This window comes from Pseudophryne corroboree, chromosome 3 (assembly GCF_028390025.1).
Source record: "Pseudophryne corroboree isolate aPseCor3 chromosome 3, aPseCor3.hap2, whole genome shotgun sequence".
Taxonomy (NCBI): domain Eukaryota; kingdom Metazoa; phylum Chordata; class Amphibia; order Anura; family Myobatrachidae; genus Pseudophryne; species Pseudophryne corroboree.
This window is the reverse complement of record NC_086446.1, coordinates 140489347-140515803: the sequence shown is the minus strand read 5'-3', so window position 1 is coordinate 140515803 and position 26457 is coordinate 140489347. Positions and strand designations below refer to the sequence as shown.

Sequence of the window (26457 nt, the reverse complement as noted above, 5' to 3'; positions counted from 1 at the left end):
AAGAGAGGAGAGGTGGACGTAGTGCATTTGGTGAGGAAAATGAGCCGGGCAGCAGCATTGAGGATAGATTGGAGTGGAGAGAGGTATTTGTCAGAAATGCCAGTCAGGAGGAGATTACAGTAGTCCAGTCTGGAGATGACCAGTGAGTGGATAAGAGTCTTAGTAGCATCCTGGGTCAGAAAGGGTCTGATCCTGGAAATATTTTTTAGATGAAAACGGCAGGTTTGTGAGAGGTGCTGAATGTGTGGTTTGAAGGAGAGGGAGGAGTCAAGGATTACTCCAAGACAGCGCACTTGGGGGGTAGAGGAGATAGTAGTGCCATCAATAGATAATGAGATTGTAGGAGGTGAGGTTATGCGGGAGGGAGGGAAGATGATCAGCTCGGTCTTAGACATGTTAAGTTTAAGAAAGCGCTGGGACATCCAGGAAGAGATAGCAGAGAGACAGTTGGAGATACGAGTGAGGAGAGTAGGGGAGAGGTCTGGAGAGGAAAGATAGATTTGAGTGTCATCAGCATAGAGATGATATTGGAAACCAAAAGAACTAATGAGCTTACCTAGTGAGGACGTATAGAGAGAGAAGAGGACCAAGGACAGAACCTTGGGGTACCCCTACAGTTAGTGGAAGTGAGGGGGAGGTGGAGTCATGAGAGGAGACAGAGAATGACGGTCAGAAAGGTAGGACGACAACCAAGAGAGGGCAGTGTTACGCAGACCAATGGAGTGAAGGATTTGCAGTAGGAGAGGATGGTCCACAGTGTCAAAAGCAGCAGAGAGATCAAGTAGAATAAGTAGAGAGTAGTGTCCCTTAGATTTAGCAGCATGGAGGTCATTGCATACTTTTGTAAGGGCAGTTTCAGTGGAGTGGAGAGGACGGAAGCCAGACTGGAATGGGTCAAGCAGTGAGTGTGAGGAAAGAAAGGAAGTAAGGCGGTTGTAGACAATACGCTCAAGGAGTTTGGAGGCAAAAGGGAGAAGAGAGATGGGTCGGTAGTTGGAGAGAGTGTTTGGATCAAGGTTAGGTTTTTTAAGAATAGGAGAGATGAGAGCGTGCTTGAAGGCAGAGGGGACAGTGCCTGATGAGAGGGAGAGATTGAGAAGGTGGGAAAGATGGGAACAAGCAGAAGAAGAGATGTGGCAGAGGAGGCGGGAGGGGATAGGGTCAAGTGGGGAGGTGGTGAGGGGACAGGAACGAATGAGGGCCATGACTTCCTCTCCAGATGCATGGGAGAAAGATGACAGAGTTGGTGCGAGGGATGGGGAGGGTTGGTAAGGGATGGGAGAAGGCTGGTTACTGATAGTCTGGTGTGATGAGATGTCCTGGCGTATGGAGTCAATTTTGGATGTGAAGTAAGTGGCAAAGTCAAGAGCAGAGAGTGAGGAAGGGAGACGAGGTGGAGGTGGGCAGAGGAGTGAGTTGAGAGTGGCAAAGAGGCGCCGGGGGTTGGAAGACTGGGAGGAGATGAGGTTCTTGAAGTATGACTGTTTAGCAAGAGAAAGGGCAGCACTGAAGGATGAGAGCATAAGTTTGAAATGGAGGAAGTCTGCCTTAGAGCGTGATTTCCTCCAGTGTCGCTCAGCAGTACGTGAGCATTTTTGCAGATATCTGGTGCATTTGGTGTGCCAGGGTTGAGGTGTTAATTTGCGAGGGTGAACAGTGGTTGGTGGAGCAATAGAGTCAAGAGCAGAAGTAAGGGAAGCATTGTATGAGGAAGTGGCTTGTTCAGGGCATGAGAGAGAGAGAGAATAGGAGAGAGAAGTGAGTCAAACAGGGAGGAAAGGAATGTGGTGTCAATAGCTTCAATGTTACGCTTAGTGATGGTAGCCTTAGGAGGTTGAGATGGGGAAGTCGAGAGAGATAGGTTGAAGGAGAGCAGGTGGTGGTCAGAGAGGGGAAATGGGGAGTTGGAAAAATCAGAAATATCACAGCGGTGAGTGAAGACCAGATCCAGTGAGCTCCCATTCACATGGGAGGGTGAGGAGGTCCACTGGGAGAGATCAAGTGAAGAGGTGAGGTTAAGGAGTTTAGAGGCAGGGGATTGTGTGGGGATGTCAATAGGGATGTTGAAATCGCCTAGGATAATGGTGGGAATGTCAGAAGAGAGGAAGTGAGGAAGCCAGGAAGCAAAGTTGTCGATGAATTTGGAAGCAGTGCCAGGGGGGCGGTAAATGATAGCTACTCTAAGATGGACTGGTTGGAAGAGACATATGGAGTGGACCTCAAATGTAGATAATATAAGGGATGGTTCTGGTGGTATGAGTTGGTAGGAGTAACTAGAAGGTATAAGGACTCCAACACCACCCCCATGGCGACCCCCAGGTCGGGGGGGGTGTGTGTGAATGTAAGGCCCCCAGCAGAGAGAGCAGCAGCAGAAGTAGTGTCAGAGGGCGTAATCCAAGTTTCAGTAATGGCTAGTAGGTGTAGGGAGTTGGAAATGAAAAGGTCATGAGTGGGGACCAGTTTGTTACAAACGGATCTGGCATTCCAGAGGGCACAGGATAGGGGGTATGAGTTTGTGGGAGAGATGTGAATTAGATTTTCAGGGTTGCTGTAGCGATGAGGTGGGATTAACTTTGAGGGCAGGGATGAGAGAGTAGTGATGGTACGGGTGCCTGAGATAGGAGGGGAAACTGCAGGAGGTGGGCAGGGAGGGAGGTCAGTGTGATGTGGATGGGGGTGTGGGGAGGTGACAGGGAAGGGAGAGAGGGAGCAGGGCTGAGTTGTGGGGTAGCAGGACCATGGGGCAGAGGTGAATGAAAGTGGGGTAACAGGAAAGGTGGGGGAAGGAAACAGAGGGATGTAGGGGAGACAGAGGAGGAGGTGGAGGAGACTAGGGGGGAAGGATAAAGATACATTATTAGGTAGACACTGAGTGATGTGGGGAGTATAAGAAAGCATTGACATAGTGTTAAGTAGGTAAATAGGTTGAGGGAAAGTGGAAGTAGGAGAGGAGACTGTAAGGGAATCCGAGCAGAAGAATTGTAGAAATGCAGGTGAGAAAAGCAGTGTAGGCTCAAGGGGTGTAGATTTAGTATGAAATGAGTCAAAAGCGTAGATAAAGTGGGTGCAGAAATGTATTTGGAGTGTAAGAAATGAAAGGATTGTGTGAGGTTTAAGAAGCAATGGTAATTATGTTAGATGTTTTAAGTGTTTGCAGGTAAAATTGCATTGGTGCAGCTGTGCTTAAAAAACAAAATTACAATAATACAGATACAGGCATTTGTAGGTGAAATGGATGGTTTATGAAATGTCCAAGTAAGGTAGTTCTGTGCTATGTAATCAGATGCAACAATCAGGAGGTGAGTGATCTGAGGAGTAAGTGACTCACATTTGTTATTAGTTCTTCAGTTTTCTTTGTTTTGTTAGATTGGTGTGCTTCTGTTTTCCTTCTTTTTCACTTCGATTGAACGCTAATTGAACACTGCTGTTATGTGTCAATTTTATCACGCTTTTATAAAAATGCACGCTTAGATCAATAAATGCACAGCCAAATGGCTTTGCACAGCCTACACCATTGGACTTTAGTAGAAGACTATTACAAGTGAAACCAATAATTGAAATCTGTAACCACACCCCACCCCCTCAAATGCCAGGCAATAAATTACCTTAAAAACAACAACCAGGCATTCCACAAAGATTAAACTGGGTCTATATCATTCAAAACTTTAAAAAAGTACTTCAAAATCACATACTATGCAATAATGTTTCAATTTGCATTACCCAGCAGAATTAGCTTTGCATATATAGATATAGTGCAGCAGAATAGATTGGTGGTTGTTGTCAATTGTAATTACCCAGCAGAATTAGCTTTGCATATATAGATATAGTGCAGCAGAATAGATTGGTGGTTGTAGTCAATTGTAATTACCTGTAGGTGACAAGAAGAGAAGAAACGTCAATTCACAATCGATATCAGCTGAAGATAAATTAACGCTGATTGAACGCTGCGTTATGTGTCAATTTTATCACGCTTTGATAAAAATGCATGCTTAGATCAATAAATGCACAGCCAAACAGCTTTGCACATCCTACACCATTGGACTTAAGTAGAAGTCTGGTGGTCAGCAAAATTTTGCACTGTCCTCCTACTATATATAGTGCGCACAACTACTAAAATACACCACAGGTATGGATGGATAGTATACTTGACGACACAGAGGTAGGTAGAGCAGTGGCCTACTGTACCGTATTGCTATATATTATATACTGGTGGTCAGCAAAATTCTGCCCTGTCCTCCTACTATATATACTGCGCACAACTACTAAAATACACCACAGGTATGGATGGATAGTATACTTGACGACACAGAGGTAGGTAGAGCAGTGGCCTACTGTACCGTACTGCTAATTATTATATACTGGTGGTCAGCAAAATTCTGCCCTGTCCTCATACTATATAATACAATGCAGCACAGATATGGAGCATTTTTCAGGCAGAGAACGTAGATATTTTCAGCACACTGAGCACAGATATTTGCAAGCACACTGAGCACAGATATTTGCAAGCACACTGAGCACAGATATTTGCAGCACACTGAACACAGAAACTGAGAAAACGCTGCACGTCCTCTCCCTATCATCTCCAATGCACAAGTGAAAATGGCGGCGACGCGTGGCTCCTTATATAGAATAGAATAGCTGCTGACGGGCACGATTGAGGGAGGAAAGGGACATTTGAATCCAGCCCATAGATGCAATGTGAATATGTAATTTGTACCTTCCTATCTTAAAATGTATATACAGTGTATATGTCACAACTGAGGGCCTGAGCTGACTGGAGGCAGCCTCAGTTGTAGGGGCTGAGGTGTAGTGGAACCTGGGAGGTTGTATCAGACCCCTGGACATGTAAGTTAAATGTAGAAGAATTGCCCGAAGGCGTGCCCACGACAACCAGGATAAAAGTCAATGATGTTTATTTTGACAAACTCCATGCATCACAGCAGTAATAAAAGAGAAACATAAAATCAGCAGAGAAATAATACAGTTCCTGGGTACTACAGGAGGGCAAGGACCACAGGGCTCTGGTAGTATGAGACAGTTCTTATTATCTTCTAGTTGGAAAGTCCTTACTAGGCCCGACTGTAGCAATGGAGATAGCCCAGGATCATACTAGCTGGTGTTCCAGGAAAAGCTGGGCTGCTGTGGATAAAATGGCTGCTGTGGGTACTGGCTGAAACCAGACTGATGTAAGCACGGAGTGGATTGCTGGATGGAACCAGCCAAATAATAAATGAAGCTTGAGAGCGATGAAATATGATTGATATATGGAGTTTGAGAGCGGTGAAATAATAGTGCCGGTGGTGAGTGGTAATCTGCGGAAATGATACCGGCACTTTAAGAAGAGCTGATCTCTGCTGGAAGCTAGGCTGGAAGCAGGTAAATCTGTAACTGGAAACAGATGAGTCCCAGAGGACTGGAGAGTCAGGCTGCACCGCAGGTGGTAGACTAGAGCGGGTCTCTTTAGTGGAGGTTTGGAGATGGTAACTGGAACCTGGAAAACAACCACGGGAGAGAGACAAACTGGAACTAGGTTTGACAACCAAATCACTGACGCCTTCCTTGCTCAGGCACAGAATACTTATACCTGCAGCAAGGAAGGGATTGGCTAGGCAATTATGCAGATTACAATGGAAACATCGGATTGGTGGAAATGAACAGGTGACAGAATCCAACATGGCTGCGCCCATGCAGACACTTGGAGGGAAGATTGGTTTGATAATCCATGTGGGAACTTTAACAGCAATGGCGGCGCCGGCCACAGTAAACAGGAGACGCCAGACTGATGAGTGCACATTTGAACCACGCGGGCAACAGCGGAGGCCGCGGCTGACATAAGCGCCACTCTGACATCCTGCATGCAGAAACTCAGGGACGGCGGCGGAGGCCGCGGGAGATGCCATTCAAGATGTAACATGGCGCCGCTGTGACAGCGTCTCAGAGTGACAGGAGAGGAGGCAGGAATGGGGACATCAGAATAACAGATGGGATCCGGTCCTGGAGCGCTGAGCCAGCCTTAGGAGGCATCTGAAAGGTAAGTTATGGCGTCCAGATACCCGGATCGTGACAGTATACACTAGAGGTCTTTCCGAACCCCCTAATCCTAACATTGTAATTTGCTTTAGGGCGCACCTCCAATTAGTCTAGTGTTTCTTGCTGCCTTTCCAATGAAGCAAGTTTAATTTAGTAATAGGTGAAAAACCATCCCTACAAAGGTGTTAATCAGAGACTTGGCTTTGTGGACACTTTTTTCAGAGAACAACTTTGTTAGCATAAAAGTAAAGCCAGAAAATGAAGAGCTGTTTAATCACTAGAGATGAGCGCCGGAAATTTTTCGGGTTTTGTGTTTTGGTTTTGGGTTCGGTTCCGCGGCCGTGTTTTGGGTTCGACCGCGTTTTGGCAAAACCTCACCGAATTTTTTTTGTCGGATTCGGGTGTGTTTTGGATTCGGGTGTTTTTTTCAAAAAACCCTACAAAACAGCTTAAATCATAGAATTTGGGGGTCATTTTGATCCCAAAGTATTATTAACCTCAAAAACCATAATTTCCACTCATTTTCAGTCTATTCTGAATACCTCACACCTCACAATATTATTTTTAGTCCTAAAATTTGCACCGAGGTCGCTGTGTGAGTAAGATAAGCGACCCTAGTGGCCGACACAAACACCGGGCCCATCTAGGAGTGGCACTGCAGTGTCACGCAGGATGTCCCTTCCAAAAAACCCTCCCCAAACAGCACATGACGCAAAGAAAAAAAGAGGCGCAATGAGGTAGCTGTGTGAGTAAGATAAGCGACCCTAGTGGCCGACACAAACACCGGGCCCATCTAGGAGTGTCACTGCAGTGTCACGCAGGATGTCCCTTCCAAAAAACCCTCCCCAAACAGCACATGACGCAAAGAAAAAAAGAGGCGCAATGAGGTAGCTGTGTGAGTAAGATAAGCGACCCTAGTGGCCGACACAAACACCGGGCCCATCTAGGAGTGGCACTGCAGTGTCACGCAGGATGTCCCTTCCAAAAAACCCTCCCCAAACAGCACATGACGCAAAGAAAAAAAGAGGCGCAATGAGGTAGCTGACTGTGTGAGTAAGATAAGCGACCCTAGTGGCCGACACAAACACCGGGCCCATCTAGGAGTGGCACTGCAGTGTCACGCAGGATGTTCCTTCCAAAAAACCCTCCCCAAACAGCACATGACGCAAAGAAAAAAAGAGGCGCAATGAGGTAGCTGACTGTGTGAGTAAGATAAGCGACCCTAGTGGCCGACACAAACACCGGGCCCATCTAGGAGTGGCACTGCAGTGTCACGCAGGATGTCCCTTCCAAAAAACCCTCCCCAAACAGCACATGACGCAAAGAAAAAAAGAGGCGCAATGAGGTAGCTGACTGTGTGAGTTAGATAAGCGACCCTAGTGGCCGACACAAACACCGGGCCAATCTAGGAGTGGCACTGCAGTGTCACGCAGGATGTCCCTTCCAAAAAACCCTCCCCAAACAGCACATGACGCAAAGAAAAAAAGAGGCGCAATGAGGTAGCTGACTGTGTGAGTAAGATAAGCGACCCTAGTGGCCGACACAAACACCGGGCCCATCTAGGAGTGGCACTGCAGTGTCACGCAGGATGTCCCTTCCAAAAAACCCTCCCCAAACAGCACATGACGCAAAGAAAAAAAGAGGCGCAATGAGGTAGCTGACTGTGTGAGTAAGATAAGCGACCCTAGTGGCCGACACAAACACCGGGCCCATCTAGGAGTGGCACTGCAGTGTCACGCAGGATGTCCCTTCCAAAAAACCCTCCCCAAACAGCACATGACGCAAAGAAAAATAAAAGAAAAAAGAGGTGCAAGATGGAATTGTCCTTGGGCCCTCCCACCCACCCTTATGTTGTATAAACAAAACAGGACATGCACACTTTAACCAACCCATCATTTCAGTGACAGGGTCTGCCACACGACTGTGACTGATATGACGGGTTGGTTTGGACCCCCCCCAAAAAAGAAGCAATTAATCTCTCTTTGCACAAACTGGCTCTACAGAGGCAAGATGTCCACCTCATCATCATCCTCCGATATATCACCGTGTACATCCCCCTCCTCACAGATTATCAATTCGTCCCCACTGGAATCCACCATCTCAGCTCCCTGTGTACTTTGTGGAGGCAATTGCTGCTGGTCAATGTCTCCCCGGAGGAATTGATTATAATTCATTTTAATGAACATCATCTTCTCCACATTTTCTGGATGTAACCTCGTACGCCGATTGCTGACAAGGTGAGCGGCGGCACTAAACACTCTTTCGGAGTACACACTTGTGGGAGGGCAACTTAGGTAGAATAAAGCCAGTTTGTGCAAGGGCCTCCAAATTGCCTCTTTTTCCTGCCAGTATAAGTACGGACTGTGTGACGTGCCTACTTGGATGCGGTCACTCATATAATCCTCCACCATTCTTTCAATGTTGAGAGAATCATATGCAGTGACAGTAGACAACATGTCCGTAATCGTTGTCAGGTCCTTCAGTCCGGACCAGATGTCAGCATCAGCAGTCGCTCCAGACTGCCCTGCATCACCGCCAGCGGGTGGGCTCGGAATTCTGAGCCTTTTCCTCGCACCCCCAGTTGCGGGAGAATGTGAAGGAGGAGATGTTGACAGGTCGCGTTCCGCTTGACTTGACAATTTTCTCACCAGCAGGTCTTTCAACCCCAGCAGACTTGTGTCTGCCGGAAAGAGAGATCCAAGGTAGGTTTTAAATCTAGGATCGAGCACGGTGGCCAAAATGTAGTGCTCTGATTTCAACAGATTGACCACCCGTGAATCCTTGTTAAGCGAATTAAGGGCTCCATCCACAAGTCCCACATGCCTAGCGGAATCGCTCCGTGTTAGCTCCTCCTTCAATGTCTCCAGCTTCTTCTGCAAAAGCCTGATGAGGGGAATGACCTGACTCAGGCTGGCAGTGTCTGAACTGACTTCACGTGTGGCAAGTTCAAAGGGCATCAGAACCTTGCACAACGTTGAAATCATTCTCCACTGCACTTGAGACAGGTGCATTCCACCTCCTATATCGTGCTCAATTGTATAGGCTTGAATGGCCTTTTGCTGCTCCTCCAACCTCTGAAGCATATAGAGGGTTGAATTCCACCTCGTTACCACTTCTTGCTTCAGATGATGGCAGGGCAGGTTCAGTCGTTTTTGGTGGTGCTCCAGTCTTCTGTACGTGGTGCCTGTACGCCGAAAGTGTCCCGCAATTCTTCTGGCCACCGACAGCATCTCTTGCACGCCCCTGTCATTTTTTAAAAAATTCTGCACCACCAAATTCAAGGTATGTGCAAAACATGGGACGTGCTGGAATTTGCCCATATTTAATGCACACACAATATTGCTGGCGTTGTCCGATGCCACAAATCCACAGGAGAGTCCAATTGGGGTAAGCCATTCCGCGATGATCTTCCTCAGTTGCCGTAAGAGGTTTTCAGCTGTGTGCGTATTCTGGAAAGCGGTGATACAAAGCGTAGCCTGCCTAGGAAAGAGTTGGCGTTTGCGAGATGCTGCTACTGGTGCCGCCGCTGCTGTTCTTGCGGCGGGAGTCCATACATCTACCCAGTGGGCTGTCACAGTCATATAGTCCTGACCCTGCCCTGCTCCACTTGTCCACATGTCCGTGGTTAAGTGGACATTGGGTACAACTGCATTTTTTAGGACACTGGTGAGTCTTTTTCTGACGTCCGTGTACATTCTCGGTATCGCCTGCCTAGAGAAGTGGAACCTAGATGGTATTTGGTAACGGGGGCACACTGCCTCAATAAATTGTCTAGTTCCCTGTGAACTAACGGCGGATACCGGACGCACGTCTAACACCAACATAGTTGTCAAGGCCTCAGTTATCCGCTTTGCAGCAGGATGACTGCTGTGATATTTCATCTTCCTCGCAAAGAACTGTTGGACAGTCAATTGCTTACTGGAAGTAGTACAAGTGGGCTTACGACTTCCCCTCTGGGATGACCATCGACTCCCAGCAGCAACAACAGCAGCGCCAGCAGCAGTAGGCGTTACACGCAAGGATGCATCGGAGGAATCCCAGGCAGGAGAGGACTCGTCAGAATTGCCAGTGACATGGCCTGCAGGACTATTGGCATTCCTGGGGAAGGAGGAAATTGACACTGAGGGAGTTGGTGGGGTGGTTTGCGTGAGCTTGGTTACAAGAGGAAGGGATTTACTGGTCAGTGGACTGCTTCCGCTGTCGGCCAAAGTTTTTGAACTTGTCACTGACTTATTATGAATGCGCTGCAGGTGACGTATAAGGGAGGATGTTCCGAGGTGGTTAACGTCCTTACCCCTACTTATTACAGCTTGACAAAGGGAACACACGGCTTGACAAATGTTGTCCGCATTTCTGGTGAAATACTTCCACACCGAAGAGCTGATTTTTTGGGTATTTTCACCAGGCATGTCAACGGCCATATTCCTCCCACGGACAACAGGTGTCTCCCCGGGTGCCTGACTTAAACAAACCACCTCACCATCAGAATCCTCCTTGTCAATTTCCTCCCCAGCGCCAGCAACACCCATATCCTCCTCATCCTGGTGTACTTCAACACTGACATCTTCAATCTGACTATCAGGAACTGGACTGCGGGTGCTCCTTCCAGCACTTGCAGGGGGCGTGCAAATGGTGGAAGGCGCATGATCTTCACGTCCAGTGTTGGGAAGGTCAGGCATCGCAACCGACACAATTGGACTCTCCTTGTGGATTTGGGATTTCGAAGAACGCACAGTTCTTTGCGGTGCTTTTGCCAGCTTGAGTCTTTTCAGTTTTCTAGCGAGAGGCTGAGTGCTTCCATCCTCATGTGAAGCTGAACCACTAGCCATGAACATAGGCCAGGGCCTCAGCCGTTCCTTGCCACTCCGTGTGGTAAATGGCATATTGGCAAGTTTACGCTTCTCCTCCGACAATTTTATTTTAGGTTTTGGAGTCCTTTTTTTACTGATATTTGGTGTTTTGGATTTGACATGCTCTGTACTATGACATTGGGCATCGGCCTTGGCAGACGACGTTGCTGGCATTTCATCGTCTCGGCCATGACTAGTGGCAGCAGCTTCAGCACGAGGTGGAAGTGGATCTTGATCTTTCCCTAATTTTGGAACCTCAACATTTTTGTTCTCCATATTTTAATAGGCACAACTAAAAGGCACCTCAGGTAAACAATGGAGATGGATGGATACTAGTATACAATTATGGATGGACTGCCGAGTGCCGACACAGAGGTAGCTACAGCCGTGGACTACCGTACTGTACTGTGTCTGCTGCTAATATAGACTGGTTGATAATGAGATGTAGTATGTATAAAGAAGAAAGAAAAAAAAACCACGGGTAGGTGGTATACAATTATGGATGGACTGCCGAGTGCCGACACAGAGGTAGCTACAGCCGTGGACTACCGTACTGTACTGTGTCTGCTGCTAATATAGACTGGTTGATAATGAGATGTAGTATGTATAAAGAAGAAAGAAAAAAAAACCACGGGTAGGTGGTATACAATTATGGATGGACTGCCGAGTGCCGACACAGAGGTAGCTACAGCCGTGGACTACCGTACTGTACTGTGTCTGCTGCTAATATAGACTGGTTGATAATGAGATGTAGTATGTATAAAGAAGAAAGAAAAAAAAAACACGGGTAGGTGGTATACAATTATGGACGGACTGCCGAGTTCCGACACAGAGGTAGCTACAGCCGTGGACTACCGTACTGTACTGTGTCTGCTGCTAATATAGACTGGATGATAATGAGATGTAGTATGTATAAAGAAGAAAGAAAAAAAAACCACGGGTAGGTGGTATACAATTATGGACGGACTGCCGAGTGCCGACACAGAGGTAGCTACAGCCGTGGACTACCGTACTGTACTGTGTCTGCTGCTAATATAGACTGGTTGATAATGAGATGTAGTATGTATAAAGAAGAAAGAAAAAAAAACCACGGGTAGGTGGTATACAATTATGGATGGACTGCCGAGTGCCGACACAGAGGTAGCTACAGCCGTGGAATACCGTACTGTACTGTGTCTGCTGCTAATATAGACTGGATGATAATGAGATGTAGTATGTATAAAGAAGAAAAAAAAAACCACGGGTAGGTGGTATACAATTATGGATGGACTGCCGAGTGCCGACACAGAGGTAGCTACAGCCGTGGACTACCGTACTGTACTGTGTCTGCTGCTAATATAGACTGGTTGATAATGAGATGTAGTATGTATAAAGAAGAAAGAAAAAAAAACCACGGGTAGGTGGTATACAATTATGGATGGACTGCCGAGTGCCGACACAGAGGTAGCTACAGCCGTGGACTACCGTACTGTACTGTGTCTGCTGCTAATATAGACTGGTTGATAATGAGATGTAGTATGTATAAAGAAGAAAGAAAAAAAAACCACGGGTAGGTGGTATACAATTATGGACGGACTGCCGAGTGCCGACACAGAGGTAGCTACAGCCGTGGACTACCGTACTGTACTGTGTCTGCTGCTAATATAGACTGGATGATAATGAGATGTAGTATGTATAAAGAAGAAAGAAAAAAAAACCACGGGTAGGTGGTATACAATTATGGACGGACTGCCGAGTGCCGACACAGAGGTAGCTACAGCCGTGGACTACCGTACTGTACTGTGTCTGCTGCTAATATAGACTGGTTGATAATGAGATGTAGTATGTATAAAGAAGAAAGAAAAAAAAACCACGGGTAGGTGGTATACAATTATGGATGGACTGCCGAGTGCCGACACAGAGGTAGCTACAGCCGTGGACTACCGTACTGTACTGTGTCTGCTGCTAATATAGACTGGATGATAATGAGATGTAGTATGTATAAAGAAGAAAAAAAAAACCACGGGTAGGTGGTATACAATTATGGATGGACTGCCGAGTGCCGACACAGAGGTAGCTACAGCCGTGAACTACCGTACTGTGTCTGCTGCGACTGGATGATAAATAATGATATAAAAAATATATATATATCACTACTGCAGCCGGACAGGTATATATTATATAATGACGGACCTGCTGGACACTGTCTGTCAGCAGAATGAGTTTTTTATAGAATAAAAAAACACCACACAAGTCACACGACGAGTGTTTAACTTTTTCAGGCAATCACAATATAGTATACTATACTGGTGGTCAGTGTGGTCAGGTCACTGGTCAGTCACACTGGCAGTGGCACTCCTGCCTGCAGCAAAAGTGTGCACTGTTTAATTTTAATAATATGTATGTACTCCTGGCTCCTGCTATAACCTATAACTGCTCCCCAGTCTCCCCCACAATTAAGCTGTGTGAGCACAGTCAGATATTATACATAGATGATGCAGCACACTGGGCTGAGCACAGATATGGTATGTGACTGAGTCACTGTGTATCGTTTTTTTTCAGGCAGAGAACGGATTATATTAAATAAAACTGCACTGGTGGTCACTGGTCAGTGGTCAGTCACTAGTAAACTCTGCACTCTCTAGTACTCCTAAGCTCCAGTAAATCAAGTGTCTCTGTCTCAATCTCACTCTCTCTCTTCTAATCTAAATGGAGAGGACGCCAGCCACGTCCTCTCCCTATCAATCTAAATGCACGTGTGAAAATGGCGGCGACGCGCGGCTCCTTATATAGAATCCGAGTCTCGCGATAGAATCCGAGCCTCGCGAGAATCCGACAGCGTCATGATGACGTTCGGGCGCGCTCGGGTTAACCGAGCAAGGCGGGAAGATCCGAGTCGCTCAGATCCGTGTAAAAAAAGCTGAAGTTCGGGCGGGTTCGGATTCCGAGGAACCGAACCCGCTCATCTCTATTAATCACTCAATTGGATTTTTTTGCCAGCATATTTCTTTTTCTCTGCAACCCACTGCTAAATTGTGCTTCCTAGCTGTTTTTATAAAATCACTGAATCAAATCTAACTCTGATTACATCAGAGAAGGCCAGGTACCCTACACCATAACAGGGGGTTTGAAATTTTGACTTGTCTACTTAAAGATCACCAAAATCTGATCAAAAGGTCAATTACGTCCCTGGGTGGGATTGAACCACCAACCTTTTGGTTAATAGCCGAACACACTAACCGATTGCGCCACAGAGACACTTTGCAAAAAGTACATACTGACAAAGGCTAATAAGCATTTATCTAGAACGTTTCCTAGAAAAACTTTAAAAAGTCAATAATCTGGAGAGTTTTTGTAAGATGTTTCTTCCACCAACCAACGAAGAAACACATTGGTACTTTTCCATGATGAGTGAGTGCTTCAGGTTCTCTTGCACTTACATGTGCAGCAGAGTACTGCAATGGAAGCATGCTGGGCCCATAACCCAGAGGTAGGCAGATTGAAACTATCCTTTGCTATATGCATTTTTTTTTTGTTAATTAAAGTAATCCAAAACTGGGATTGATATTTTGGTTCTTTTATTTTTACTTAAAGTACAATAACTTTTACCATTTTAATTTGTTTTAATAGTATATTGACAGTATTGTTTTCTTTCAAAAATCCACTTAATTTTCTTTACCCTATTATTAAAATGGTAATTGACAAAAACAAACTACATTGTCACCAGAAGAGCAATACAAAATGTACAAGTGATATATTAAAATCATCTTTTCAGCTTGAATTTCAATGATGCATTGGGGCAACGATTTTGTTAGCAACATCTTCACCCTTAAATAAAGATTTTCTTAATTCCTTACCTGTGTGCTAATTAGATATCACCTTGTTTTCACATTAAACAGACTTCCACATGAGAAAGCAGCAAGGATGCAGTGGCGTTAATGTTTCCTGGTGTCAACCCGTATTATTTCAGTAGACATTGAAATGAGGATGCATCTTGCTGCCTTTCCAATGAAGCAAGTTTAATTTAGTAATAGGTGAAAAACCATCCTTACAAAGGTGTTAATCAGAGACTTGGCTTTGTGGACACTTTTCAGGAGAACAAATTTGTTAGCATAAAACTAAAGCCAGAAAATGAAGAGCTGTTTAATCACTCAATTGGATTTTTTTGCCAGCATATTTCTTTTTCTCTGCAACCCACTGCTAAATTGTGCTTCCTAGCTGTTTTTATAAAATCACTGAATCAAATCTAACTCTGATTACATCAGAGAAGGCCAGGTACCCTACACCATAAGAGGGGGTTTGAAATTTTGACTTGTCTACTTAAAGATCACCAAAATCTGATAACAAGGTCAATTACGTTCCTGGGTGGGATTGAACTTGGTCGGCTCTCGTATAATTCAGATCTCTTTGTCTCAGGTCTCTCTCCAGCCTAGTTTGCTGTCTGTTTCCACTTCTCTTTTCTTGAGCCGCTCCCTTCTATGCCCTTGCGCACTATCCTGACTTCTCTCGTCTGCTTACTTTGTGCATTCCAACGCACAATGCAAAAGGCCGCCATGCCCTGCATACCCCTTTTCTCTTTTCATGTGCAGATGAGGGTTCCAGCCAACTTTGGCCCACTGCTTGGATGACATCACCATATGCAAATCCATCTGCTGCAGGCCTTCCCCCAGGAATGCTTGTACTAGTTGTTGCATTTGGTTTGTTGTTTGGGGGTGCTTCAGTATTAGGCAGCCTTCTGCCCTCCCATGTTCATCTGAAAATATGTGTTCTCCCTGCAGTTGTTGTCCCCAGATGAGAGTTCCCTTGTGCTGCCTCAGTTGAATCTCCTTTACTTGACAGAGATGTGCCTGAGCAGCGGCCCTCCCCAGCCCTATCCCAAATCATACTTATTTTGCATAGGAGATACCATGGTCATGAAGATTGTTCTCCCAGGGTGAGGTTCATTCATTGCATTCTGGGTATGCTGACCCCTGTGATTTCCCCAAATGTGGGAAACTCGACTGCATTATTTGTGGTAGTGGGGGACTGTGTTTGTGCTTTTCTCTGGTCAGCTCTGGTAAAAGTCAGATTTCTTTGCCTCAGATCTTCCTCTAGCCTTGTTCTTCTTTTGAGAGTTCTCTTGTGCTGTCTCAGTTGGATCTCCTTCACTTGACAGGGGGGTGCCCGAGCAGCGACCCTCCCCAGCTCTAGCCCAACTCCTACTTACCTGCCAAGTGAGATACTATGATCATGAAGGTGCTTCTCCCAGGGCAAGGCTTACCCATTGCACTCTGGGTGTGTTGCTCCTGCGATTTCCCCAAATGTGGGACACTTGACTGCATAATTTGTGTTTCCCCTGGTCGGCTCTGAGATAATTCAGATCTCTTTGTCTCAGGTCTCTCTCCAGCCTAGTTTGCTCTCTGTTTCCACTTCTCTTTTCTTGAGCCGCTCCCTTCTATGCCCTTGCGCACTATCCTGACTTTTCCCGTCTGCTTACTTTGTGCATTCCAACGCACAATGCGAACTACAGGTAGTGCTGCAGGGCCCACACCCTTTTACTTGCCTTACAGAGGAGCTCTGGAGCTGTTACAGTGCCCAAGCTGCTGCAAGAAATCAGCTTGAATGCTTAAGGGGCTGGGGCATAGCACTCATGAGCCCCACACCGAAGGAGGGTGGAGGTGTTTAATGCGAACTAGGGGTCATCCAAGCGCCGCAAAAGGCCGCCATGCCCTGCACACCACTTTTCTCTTTTCATATGCAGACGAGGGTTGAAGCCAACTTTGACCCACTGCTTGGATGACATCACCATATGCAAATCCATCTGCTGCAGGCCTTCCCCCAGGAATGCTTGTACTAGTTGTTGCATTTGGTTTGTTGTTTGGGGGTGCTTCAGTATTAGGCAGCCTTCTGCCCTCCCATGTTCATCTGAAAATATGTGTTCTCCCTGCAGTTGTTGTCCCCAGATGAGAGTTCCCTTGTGCTGCCTCAGTTGAATCTCCTTTACTTGACAGAGATGTTCCTGAGCAGCGGCCCTCCCCAGCCCTATCCCAAATCATACTTATTTTGCATAGGAGATACCATGGTCATGAAGATTGTTCTCCCAGGGTGAGGTTCATTCATTGCATTCTGGGTATGCTGACCCCTGTGATTTCCCCAAATGTGGGAAACTCGACTGCATTATTTGTGGTAGTGGGGGACTGTGTTTGTGCTTTCCTCTGGTCAGCTCTGGTAAAAGTCAGATTTCTTTGTCTCAGATCTTCCTCTAGCCTTGTTCTTCTTTCGAGAGTTCCCTTGCGCTGCCTCAGTTGGATCTCCTTCACTTGACATGGGGGTGCCCGAGCAGCGACCCTCCCCAGCTCTAGCCCAACTCCTACTTACATGCCAGGTGAGATACTATGATCATGAAGGTGCTTCTCCCAGGGCAAGGCTCACCCATTGCACTCTGGGTGTGCTGCTCCTGCGATTTCCCCAAATGTGGGAAACATGACTGCATAATTTTTGTTTCCCTTGGTCGACTCTTGTATAATTCAGATCTCTTTGTCTCAGGTCTCTCTCCAGCCTAGTTTGCTGTCTGTTTCCACTTCTCTTTTCTTGAGCCGCTCCCTTCTATGCCCTTGCGCATTATCCTGACTTTTCCCGTCTGCTTACTTTGTGCCTTCCAATGCACAATGCAAACTACAGGTAGTGCTGCAGGGCCCACACCCTTTTACTTGCCTTCTCCCAGGGCAAGGCTTACCCATTGCACTCTGGGTGTGTTGCTCCTGCGATTTCCCCAAATGTGGGACACTTGACTGCATAATTTGTGTTTCCCCTGGTCGGCTCTCGTATAATTCAGATCTCTTTGTCTCAGGTCTCTCTCCAGCCTAGTTTGCTGTCTGTTTCCACTTCTCTTTTCTTGAGCCGCTCCCTTCTATGCCCTTGCGCACTATCCTGACTTCTCCCGTCTGCTTACTTTGTGCATTCCAACGCACAATGCGAACTACAGGTAGTGCTGCAGGGCCCACACCCTTTTACTTGCCTTACAGAGCAGCTCTGGAGCTGTTACAGTGCCCAGCTGCTGCAAGAAATCAGCTTGAATGCTTAAGGGGCTGGGGCATAGCCAACATGAGCCCCACACCGAAGGAGGGTGGAGGCGTTTAATGCGAACTAGGGGTCATCCAAGCGCCGCAAAAGGCCGCCATGCCCTGCACGCCCCTTTTCTCTTTTCATATGCAGACGAGGGTTGAAGCCAACTTTGACCCACTGCTTGGATGACAGAACCATATGCAAATCCATCTGCTGCAGGCCTTCCCCCAGGAATGCTTGCACTAGTTGTTGCATTTGGTTTGTTGTTTGGGGGTGCTTCAGTATTAGGCAGCCTTCTGCCCTCCCATGTTCATCTGAAAATATGTGTTCTCCCTGCAGTTGTTGTCCCCAGATGAGAGTTCCCTTGTGCTGCCTCAGTTGAATCTCCTTTACTTGACAGAGATGTGCCTGAGCAGCGGCCCTCCCCAGCCCTATCCCAAATCATACTTATTTTGCATAGGAGATACCATGGTCATGAAGATTGTTCTCCCAGGGTGAGGTTCATTCATTGCATTCTGGGTATGCTGACCCCTGTGATTTCCCCAAATGTGGGAAACTCGACTGCATTATTTGTGGTAGTGGGGGACTGTGTTTGTGCTTTCCTCTGGTCAGCTCTGGTAAAAGTCAGATTTCTTTGTCTCAGATCTTCCTCTAGCCTTGTTCTTCTTTCGAGAGTTCCCTTGCGCTGCCTCAGTTGGATCTCCTTCACTTGACAGGGGGGTGCCCGAGCAGCGACCCTCCCCAGCTCTAGCCCAACTCCTACTTACCTGCCAGGTGAGATACTATGATCATGAAGGTGCTTCTCCCAGGGCAAAGCTCACCCATTGCACTCTGGGTGTGCTGCTCCTGCGATTTCCCCAAATGTGGGAAACTTGACTGCATAATTTTTGTTTCCCTTGGTCGGCTCTCGTATAATTCAGATCTCTTTGTCTCAGGTCTCTCTCCAGCCTAGTTTGCTGTCTGTTTCCACTTCTCTTTTCTTGAGCCGCTCCCTTCTATGCCCTTGCGCACTATCCTGACTTTTCCCGTCTGCTTACTTTGTGCATTCCAACGCACAATGCGAACTACAGGTAGTGCTGCAGGGCCCACACCCTTTTACTTGCCTTACAGAGGAGCTCTGGAGCTGTTACAGTGCCCAGCTGCTGCAAGAAATCAGCTTGAATGCTTAAGGGGCTGGGGCATAGCACTCATGAGCCCCACACCGAAGGAGGGTGGAGGTGTTTAATGCGAACTAGGGGTCATCCAAGCGCCGCAAAAGGCCGCCATGCCCTGCACACCCCTTTTCTCTTTTCATATGCAGACGAGGGTTGAAGCCAACTTTGACCCACTGCTTGGATGACATCACCATATGCAAATCCATCTGCTGCAGGCCTTCCCCCAGGAATGCTTGTACTAGTTGTTGCATTTGGTTTGTTGTTTGGGGGTGCTTCAGTATTAGGCAGCCTTCTGCCCTCCCATGTTCATCTGAAAATATGTGTTCTCCCTGCAGTTGTTGTCCCCAGATGAGAGTTCCCTTGTGCTGCCTCAGTTGAATCTCCTTTACTTGACAGAGATGTGCCTGAGCAGCGGCCCTCCCCAGCCCTATCCCAAATCATACTTATTTTGCATAGGAGATACCATGGTCATGAAGATTGTTCTCCCAGGGTGAGGTTCATTCATTGCATTCTATGTATGCTGACCCCTGTGATTTCCCCAAATGTGGGAAACTCGACTGCATTATTTGTGGTAGTGGGGGACTGTGTTTGTGCTTTCCTCTGGTCAGCTCTGGTAAAAGTCAGATTTCTTTGTCTCAGATCTTCCTCTAGCCTTGTTCTTCTTTCGAGCGTTCCCTTGCGCTGCCTCAGTTGGATCTCCTTCACTTGACAGGGGGGTGCCCGAGCAGCGACCCTCCCCAGCTCTAGCCCAACTCCTACTTACCTGCCAGGTGAGATACTATGATCATGAAGGTGCTTCTCCCAGGGCAAGGCTCACCCATTGCACTCTGGGTGTGCTGCTCCTGCGATTTACCCAAATGTGGGAAACTTGACTGCATAATTTTTGTTTCCCTTGGTCGGCTCTCGTATAATTCAGATCTCTTTGTCTCAGGTCTCTCACCAGCCTAGTTTGCTGTCTGTTTCCACTTCTCTTTTCTTGAGCCGCTCCCTTCTATGCCCTTGCGCACTATCCTGACTTCTCCCGTCTGCTTACTTTGTGCCTTCCAATGCACAATGCAAACTACAGGTAGTCCTGCAGGGCCCACACCCTTTTACTTGCCTTACAAAGCAGCTCTGGAGCTGTTACAGTGCCCAGCTGCTGCAAGAAATCAGCTTGAATGCTTAAGGGGCTGGGGCATAGCCAACATGAGCCCCACACCGAAGGAGGGTGGAGGTGTTTAATACGAACTAGGGGTCATCCAAGCGCCGCAAAAGGCCGCCATGCCCTGCACGCCCCTTTTCTCTTTTCATATGCAGACGAGGGTTGAAGCCAACTTTGACCCACTGCTTGGATGACATAACCATATGCAAATCAATCTGCTGCAGGCCTTCCCCCAGGAATGCTTGCACTAGTTGTTGCATTTGGTTTGTTGTTTGGGGGTGCTTCAGTATTAGGCAGCCTTCTGCCCTCCCATGTTCATCTGAAAATATGTGTTCTCCCTGCAGTTGTTGTCCCCAGATGAGAGTTCCCTTGTGCTGCCTCAGTTGAATCTCCTTTACTTGACAGAGATGTGCCTGAGCAGCGGCCCTCCCCAGCCCTATCCCAAATCATACTTATTTTGCATAGGAGATACCATGGTCATGAAGATTGTTCTCCCAGGGTGAGGTTCATTCATTGCATTCTAGGTATGCTGACCCCTGTGATTTCCCCAAATGTGGGAAACTTGACTGCATTATTTGTGGTAGTGGGGAACTGTGTTTGTGCTTTCCTCTGGTCAGCTCTGGTAAAAGTCAGATTTCTTTGTCTCATTTCTTCCTCTAGCCTTATTCTTCTTTCGAGAGTTCCTTTGTGCTGCCTCAGTTGGATCTCCTTCACTTGACAGGGGGGTGCTTGAGCAGCGACCCTCCCCAGCTCTAGCCCAACTCCTACTTACCTGCCAGGTGAGATACTATGATCAGGAAGGTGCTTCTCCCAGGGCAAGGCTCACCCATTGCACTCTGGGTGTGCTGCTCCTGCGATTTCCCCAAATGTGGGACACTTGACTGCATAATTTGTGTTTCCCCTGGTCGGCTCTCGTATAATTCAGATCTCTTTTTCTCAGGTTTCTCTCCAGCCTAGTTTGCTGTCTGTTTCCACTTCTCTTTTCTTGAGCCGCTCCCTTCTATGCCCTTGCGCACTATCCTGACTTCTCCCGTCTGCTTACTTTGTGCCTTCCAACACACAATGCGAACTACAGGTAGTGCTGCAGGGCCCACACCCTTTTACTTGCCTTACAGAGCAGCTCTGGAGCTGTTACAGTGCCAAGCTGCTGCAAGAAATCAGCTTGAATGCTTCAGGGGCAGGGGCATTGCCAACATGAGCCCCACACCAAAGGAGGGTGGGGGTATTTAATGCGAACTAAGGGTCATCCAAGCGCCGCAAAAGGCCGCCATGCCCTGCATACCCCTTTTCTCTTTTCATATGCAGATGAGGGTTCCAGCCAACTTTGGCCCACTGCTTGGATGACATCACTGTATGCAAATGCGTCTTCTGCAAACCTTCCCCCAGGAATGCTTGTACTAGTTGTTGCATTTGGTTTGTTGTTTGGGGGTGCTTTAGTATTAGGCAGCCTTCTGCCCTCCCATGTTCATCTGAAAATATGTGTTCTCCCAGCAGTTGTTGTCCCCAGATGAGAGTTCCCTTGTGCTGCCTCAGTTGAATCTCCTTTACTTGACAGAGATATGCCTGAGCAGCGGCCCTCCCCAGCCCTATCCCAAATCATACTTATTTTGCATAGGAGATACCATGGTCATGAAGATTCTTCTCCCAGGGTGAGGTTCATTCATTGCATTCTGGGTATGCTGACCCCTGTGATTTCCCCAAATGTGGGAAACTCGACTGCATTATTTGTGGTAGTGGGGGACTGTGTTTGTGCTTTCCTCTGGTCAGCTCTGGTAAAAGTCAGATTTCTTTGTCTCAGATCTTCCTCTAGCCTTGTTCTTCTTTCGAGAGTTCCCTTGTGCTGCCTCAGTTGGATCTCCTTCACTTGACAGGGGGGTGCCCGAGCAGCGACCCTCCCCAGCTCTAGCCCAACTCCTACTTACCTGCCAGGTGAGATACTATGATCAGGAAGGTGCTTCTCCCAGGGCAAGGCTCACCCATTGCACTCTGGGTGTGCTGCTCCTGCGATTTCCCCAAATGTGGGACACTTGACTGCATAATTTGTGTTTCCCCTGGTCGGCTCTCGTATAATTCAGATCTCTTTTTCTCAGGTTTCTCTCCAGCCTAGTTTGCTGTCTGTTTCCACTTCTCTTTTCTTGAGCCGCTCCCTTCTATGCCCTTGCGCACTATCCTGACTTCTCCCGTCTGCTTACTTTGTGCCTTCCAACACACAATGCGAACTACAGGTAGTGCTGCAGGGCCCACACCCTTTTACTTGCCTTACAGAGCAGCTCTGGAGCTGTTACAGTGCCAAGCTGCTGCAAGAAATCAGCTTGAATGCTTCAGGGGCAGGGGCATTGCCAACATGAGCCCCACACCAAAGGAGGGTGGGGGTATTTAATGCGAACTAAGGGTCATCCAAGCGCCGCAAAAGGCCGCCATGCCCTGCATACCCCTTTTCTCTTTTCATATGCAGATGAGGGTTCCAGCCAACTTTGGCCCACTGCTTGGATGACATCACTGTATGCAAATGCGTCTTCTGCAAACCTTCCCCCAGGAATGCTTGTACTAGTTGTTGCATTTGGTTTGTTGTTTGGGGGTGCTTTAGTATTAGGCAGCCTTCTGCCCTCCCATGTTCATCTGAAAATATGTGTTCTCCCAGCAGTTGTTGTCCCCAGATGAGAGTTCCCTTGTGCTGCCTCAGTTGAATCTCCTTTACTTGACAGAGATATGCCTGAGCAGCGGCCCTCCCCAGCCCTATCCCAAATCATACTTATTTTGCATAGGAGATACCATGGTCATGAAGATTCTTCTCCCAGGGTGAGGTTCATTCATTGCATTCTGGGTATGCTGACCCCTGTGATTTCCCCAAATGTGGGAAACTCGACTGCATTATTTGTGGTAGTGGGGGACTGTGTTTGTGCTTTCCTCTGGTCAGCTCTGGTAAAAGTCAGATTTCTTTGTCTCAGATCTTCCTCTAGCCTTGTTCTTCTTTCGAGAGTTCCCTTGTGCTGCCTCAGTTGGATCTCCTTCACTTGACAGGGGGGTGCCCGAGCAGCGACCCTCCCCAGCTCTAGCCCAACTCCTACTTACCTGCCAGGTGAGATACTATGATCAGGAAGGTGCTTCTCCCAGGGCAAGGCTCACCCATTGCACTCTGGGTGTGCTGCTCCTGCGATTTCCCCAAATGTGGGACACTTGACTGCATAATTTGTGTTTCCCCTGGTCGGCTCTCGTATAATTCAGATCTCTTTTTCTCAGGTTTCTCTCCAGCCTAGTTTGCTGTCTGTTTCCACTTCTCTTTTCTTGAGCCGCTCCCTTCTATGCCCTTGCGCACTATCCCGACTTCTCCCGTCTGCTTACTTTGTGCCTTCCAACACACAATGCGAACTACAGGTAGTGCTGCAGGGCCCACACCCTTTTACTTGCCTTACAGAGCAGCTCTGGAGCTGTTACAGTGCCAAGCTGCTGCAAGAAATCAGCTTGAATGCTTCAGGGGCAGGGGCATTGCCAACATGAGCCCCACACCAAAGGAGGGTGGGGGTATTTAATGCGAACTAAGGGTCATCCAAGCGCCGCAAAAGGCCGCCATGCCCTGCATACCCCTTTTCTCTTTTCATATGCAGATGAGGGTTACAGCCAACTTTGGCCCACTGCTTGGATGACATCACTGTATGCAAATGCGTCTTCTGCAAACCTTCCCCCAGGAATGCTTGTACTAGTTGTTGCATTTGGTTTGTTGTTTGGGGGTGCTTCAGTATTAGGCAGCCTTCTGCCCTCCCATACGCCATAAGAATCCTTTTGGAAATCTGCAGTCTTTTATCTGGAGATTCCCAAGCTTTTTCACATAACTCGTTCAGCTCGTGTGACCCCCTCAAAGGTTACCTCAGGCTTCTTTCCCTTGTACATATGTACCCTCTTGTCAGGGACAGGGGGTTCCTCTGTGATGTGCAAAACATCTTTTATTGCCATAATCATATATCGAATGGATTTTGCCAATTTTGGCTGTAACTTTGCATCATCGTAATCGACACTGGAGTCAGAATCCATATCGGTATCTGTGTCAACAATCTGGGATAGTGGGCGCTTATGAGACCCTGACAGTCCCTGCAACATAGGATCAGGCATGGGTTGAGACCCTGACTGTCCCAAAGCTTCAGCCTTGTCTAATCTTTTGTACAATGAGTTTACACTAGCATTTAAAGCATTCCACATATCCATCCAATCAGGTGTCAGCGGAGACACCACATTCATTTGCTCCCGCTCCTCTCTAATATAGCCTTCTTCCTCAGACATGTCGATACACGTGTACCGACACACCACACACACAGGGAATGCTTTTTCTGAAGACAGTTTCCCCACAAGGCCCTTTGGAGAGACAGAGAGAGAGTATGCCAGCACACACCCCAGCGCTATATAACCCAGGAATAACACAATAACTTAATGTTTGTCCAGTAGCGCTGCTGTATGTAATTTGCGCCGAATTTTGTGCCCCCCCCTCTTTTCAACCCTCTTCTCTACCGTGGTATAAGCAGGGGAGAGTCCGGGGAGCTTCCTCTCAGCGGTGCTCTGGAGAAAAAATGGCTCTGGTGAGTGCTGAGGGAGAAGCCCCGCCCCCTCGGCGGCGGGCTTCTGTCCCGCTTAAACTGTAAAATTGGCGGGGGCTCATACATATATACAGTGCCCAGCTGTATATATGTTATATTTTTGCCAAAAAGAGGTTTATATTGCTGCCCAGGGTGCCCCCCCTGCGCCCTGCACCCTTACAGTGACCGGAGTATGTGAGGTGTATGGGAGCAATGGCGCACAGCTGCAGTGCTGTGCGTTACCTCAGTGAAGATCATGAACTCTGCAGAGCCCGTCTATCCCCATGGTCCTTACGGAGTCCCCAGCATCCTCTAGGACGTTAGAGAAACTAGGATTTTAATACCTACCGGTAAATCCTTTTCTCTTAGTCTGTAGAGGATGCTGGGCACCCGTCCCAGTGCGTACTGTGTCTGCAGTTATTAAATGGCCCTTAACTCCAGAACATTTATGTGGAGACAACTTTCCTGACTTGACCATCTTCCTTGGACGTTTTCCCCCTGTGTGACTGCTCCCCAGCCTCGGAGGGTTGCATCTGTGGTCCATAGGATCCAGTGCTGGATCCCGAACCATCGCCCCTCTAGGAGGTGAGAACTGTGCAGCCACCAATGGAGTGAGATTCTGGTCTTGGAAGACAGGATTATCCTCCGGTGCATGTGTAGGTGGGATCCGGACCACTTGTCCAACAGGTCCCACTGGAACACTCTAGCATGGAACCTGCCAAACTGAATGGCCTCGTAGGCCACAACCATCTTCCCCAGCAACCGAATGCATTGATGGATTAACACTCTTGCTGGTTTCAGAATTTGTTTGACCAGACTCTGGATCTCCATAGCCTTTCCCCTGGAAGAAAACCTCTTCTGTGTCCAGTATGACTCCCAAAAACAACTACCGCGTCATTGGGACCAACTGCGATTTTGGCAAGTGTAGGAGCCAACCATGTTGTTGAAGAACTGTCAGGGAGAGTGCAATGTTTTGCACCAACTGGTCCCTGGATCTCACCTTTATCAGGAGATCATCCAAGTAAGGGATAATTGTGACTCCTTGCTTGCGAAGGAGAACCATCATTTCCGCCATCACCCTGGTGAAAATCCTCGGAGCCGTGGACAGACCAAACGGCAATGTCTGAAATTGGTAATGACAATCCTGAATTGCAAACCTTAGGTAGCTTGATGCAGTGGCTAAATGGGAACATGTAAGTAGGCATCCTTTATGTCTACCAAAACCATGAAATCTCTTTCCTCCGGACTGGAGATCACTACCCTGAGAGATTCCATCTTGAAATTGAATTTCTTTAGGAAGAAATTGAGGGATTTCAGAATTTAGATTGGTCTGACTGAGCCGTCCGGCTTCGGGACCACGAAGAGGCTTGCATAAAAACCTTCTCCCTGCTGACTAAGGCCGATTTGAACAATCGGTGAGGGGGAACGTCTTGAAACCCCAGTTTGTACCCTTGGGACACTATTTGTAAAACCCACGAGTCCAGGTCCGAATGAATCCAGAACTGACTGAAGAGTTTTAGACGTGCCCCCACTGGTGTGGGCTCCTGCAAGAAAGCCCCAGCGTCACGCAGTGGATTTGGCAGAAGCAGAGGACAATCTCTGCTCCTGCGATCTTGAAGAGGCTACAGACCTCTTCCTTCTCCTTCCTCTACCTGCAAAGAAAGGGGAATCTTAACTTCTTGCATATCTATTGG

General features: G+C 47.6%; 13 non-coding genes and 1 pseudogene across 13 annotated transcripts; all 14 read left to right on the top strand.

Moving 5' to 3' along the window:
- The first annotated feature begins 15741 nt into the window (after positions 1-15741).
- LOC134898783 (U1 spliceosomal RNA) lies at positions 15742-15905 on the top strand. Its single transcript, XR_010172473.1, has one exon. It is a non-coding gene; the product is annotated as a U1 spliceosomal RNA (small nuclear RNA).
- Positions 15906-16057: 152 nt separating this feature from the next.
- Positions 16058-16199, top strand: LOC134899556 (U1 spliceosomal RNA; annotated as a pseudogene).
- Positions 16200-16892: 693 nt separating this feature from the next.
- LOC134898722 (U1 spliceosomal RNA) lies at positions 16893-17056 on the top strand. Its single transcript, XR_010172413.1, has one exon. It is a non-coding gene; the product is annotated as a U1 spliceosomal RNA (small nuclear RNA).
- Positions 17057-17208: 152 nt separating this feature from the next.
- On the top strand, positions 17209-17371 carry LOC134899453 (U1 spliceosomal RNA). Its single transcript, XR_010173131.1, has one exon. It is a non-coding gene; the product is annotated as a U1 spliceosomal RNA (small nuclear RNA).
- Positions 17372-18346: 975 nt separating this feature from the next.
- Positions 18347-18510, top strand: LOC134898721 (U1 spliceosomal RNA). The gene has a single exon (XR_010172412.1). It is a non-coding gene; the product is annotated as a U1 spliceosomal RNA (small nuclear RNA).
- A 152-nt stretch (positions 18511-18662) lies between these two features.
- On the top strand, positions 18663-18825 carry LOC134899233 (U1 spliceosomal RNA). The gene has a single exon (XR_010172914.1). It is a non-coding gene; the product is annotated as a U1 spliceosomal RNA (small nuclear RNA).
- Positions 18826-19496: 671 nt separating this feature from the next.
- LOC134898874 (U1 spliceosomal RNA) lies at positions 19497-19660 on the top strand. The gene has a single exon (XR_010172562.1). It is a non-coding gene; the product is annotated as a U1 spliceosomal RNA (small nuclear RNA).
- Positions 19661-19812: 152 nt separating this feature from the next.
- On the top strand, positions 19813-19975 carry LOC134899212 (U1 spliceosomal RNA). Its single transcript, XR_010172892.1, has one exon. It is a non-coding gene; the product is annotated as a U1 spliceosomal RNA (small nuclear RNA).
- Positions 19976-20646: 671 nt separating this feature from the next.
- LOC134898998 (U1 spliceosomal RNA) lies at positions 20647-20810 on the top strand. Its single transcript, XR_010172686.1, has one exon. It is a non-coding gene; the product is annotated as a U1 spliceosomal RNA (small nuclear RNA).
- A 152-nt stretch (positions 20811-20962) lies between these two features.
- Positions 20963-21125, top strand: LOC134899324 (U1 spliceosomal RNA). Its single transcript, XR_010173004.1, has one exon. It is a non-coding gene; the product is annotated as a U1 spliceosomal RNA (small nuclear RNA).
- Positions 21126-21796: 671 nt separating this feature from the next.
- LOC134898828 (U1 spliceosomal RNA) lies at positions 21797-21960 on the top strand. Its single transcript, XR_010172519.1, has one exon. It is a non-coding gene; the product is annotated as a U1 spliceosomal RNA (small nuclear RNA).
- A 152-nt stretch (positions 21961-22112) lies between these two features.
- Positions 22113-22275, top strand: LOC134899323 (U1 spliceosomal RNA). Its single transcript, XR_010173003.1, has one exon. It is a non-coding gene; the product is annotated as a U1 spliceosomal RNA (small nuclear RNA).
- Positions 22276-22946: 671 nt separating this feature from the next.
- Positions 22947-23110, top strand: LOC134898827 (U1 spliceosomal RNA). Its single transcript, XR_010172518.1, has one exon. It is a non-coding gene; the product is annotated as a U1 spliceosomal RNA (small nuclear RNA).
- A 152-nt stretch (positions 23111-23262) lies between these two features.
- On the top strand, positions 23263-23425 carry LOC134899322 (U1 spliceosomal RNA). Its single transcript, XR_010173002.1, has one exon. It is a non-coding gene; the product is annotated as a U1 spliceosomal RNA (small nuclear RNA).
- Positions 23426-26457: the final 3032 nt, after the last annotated feature.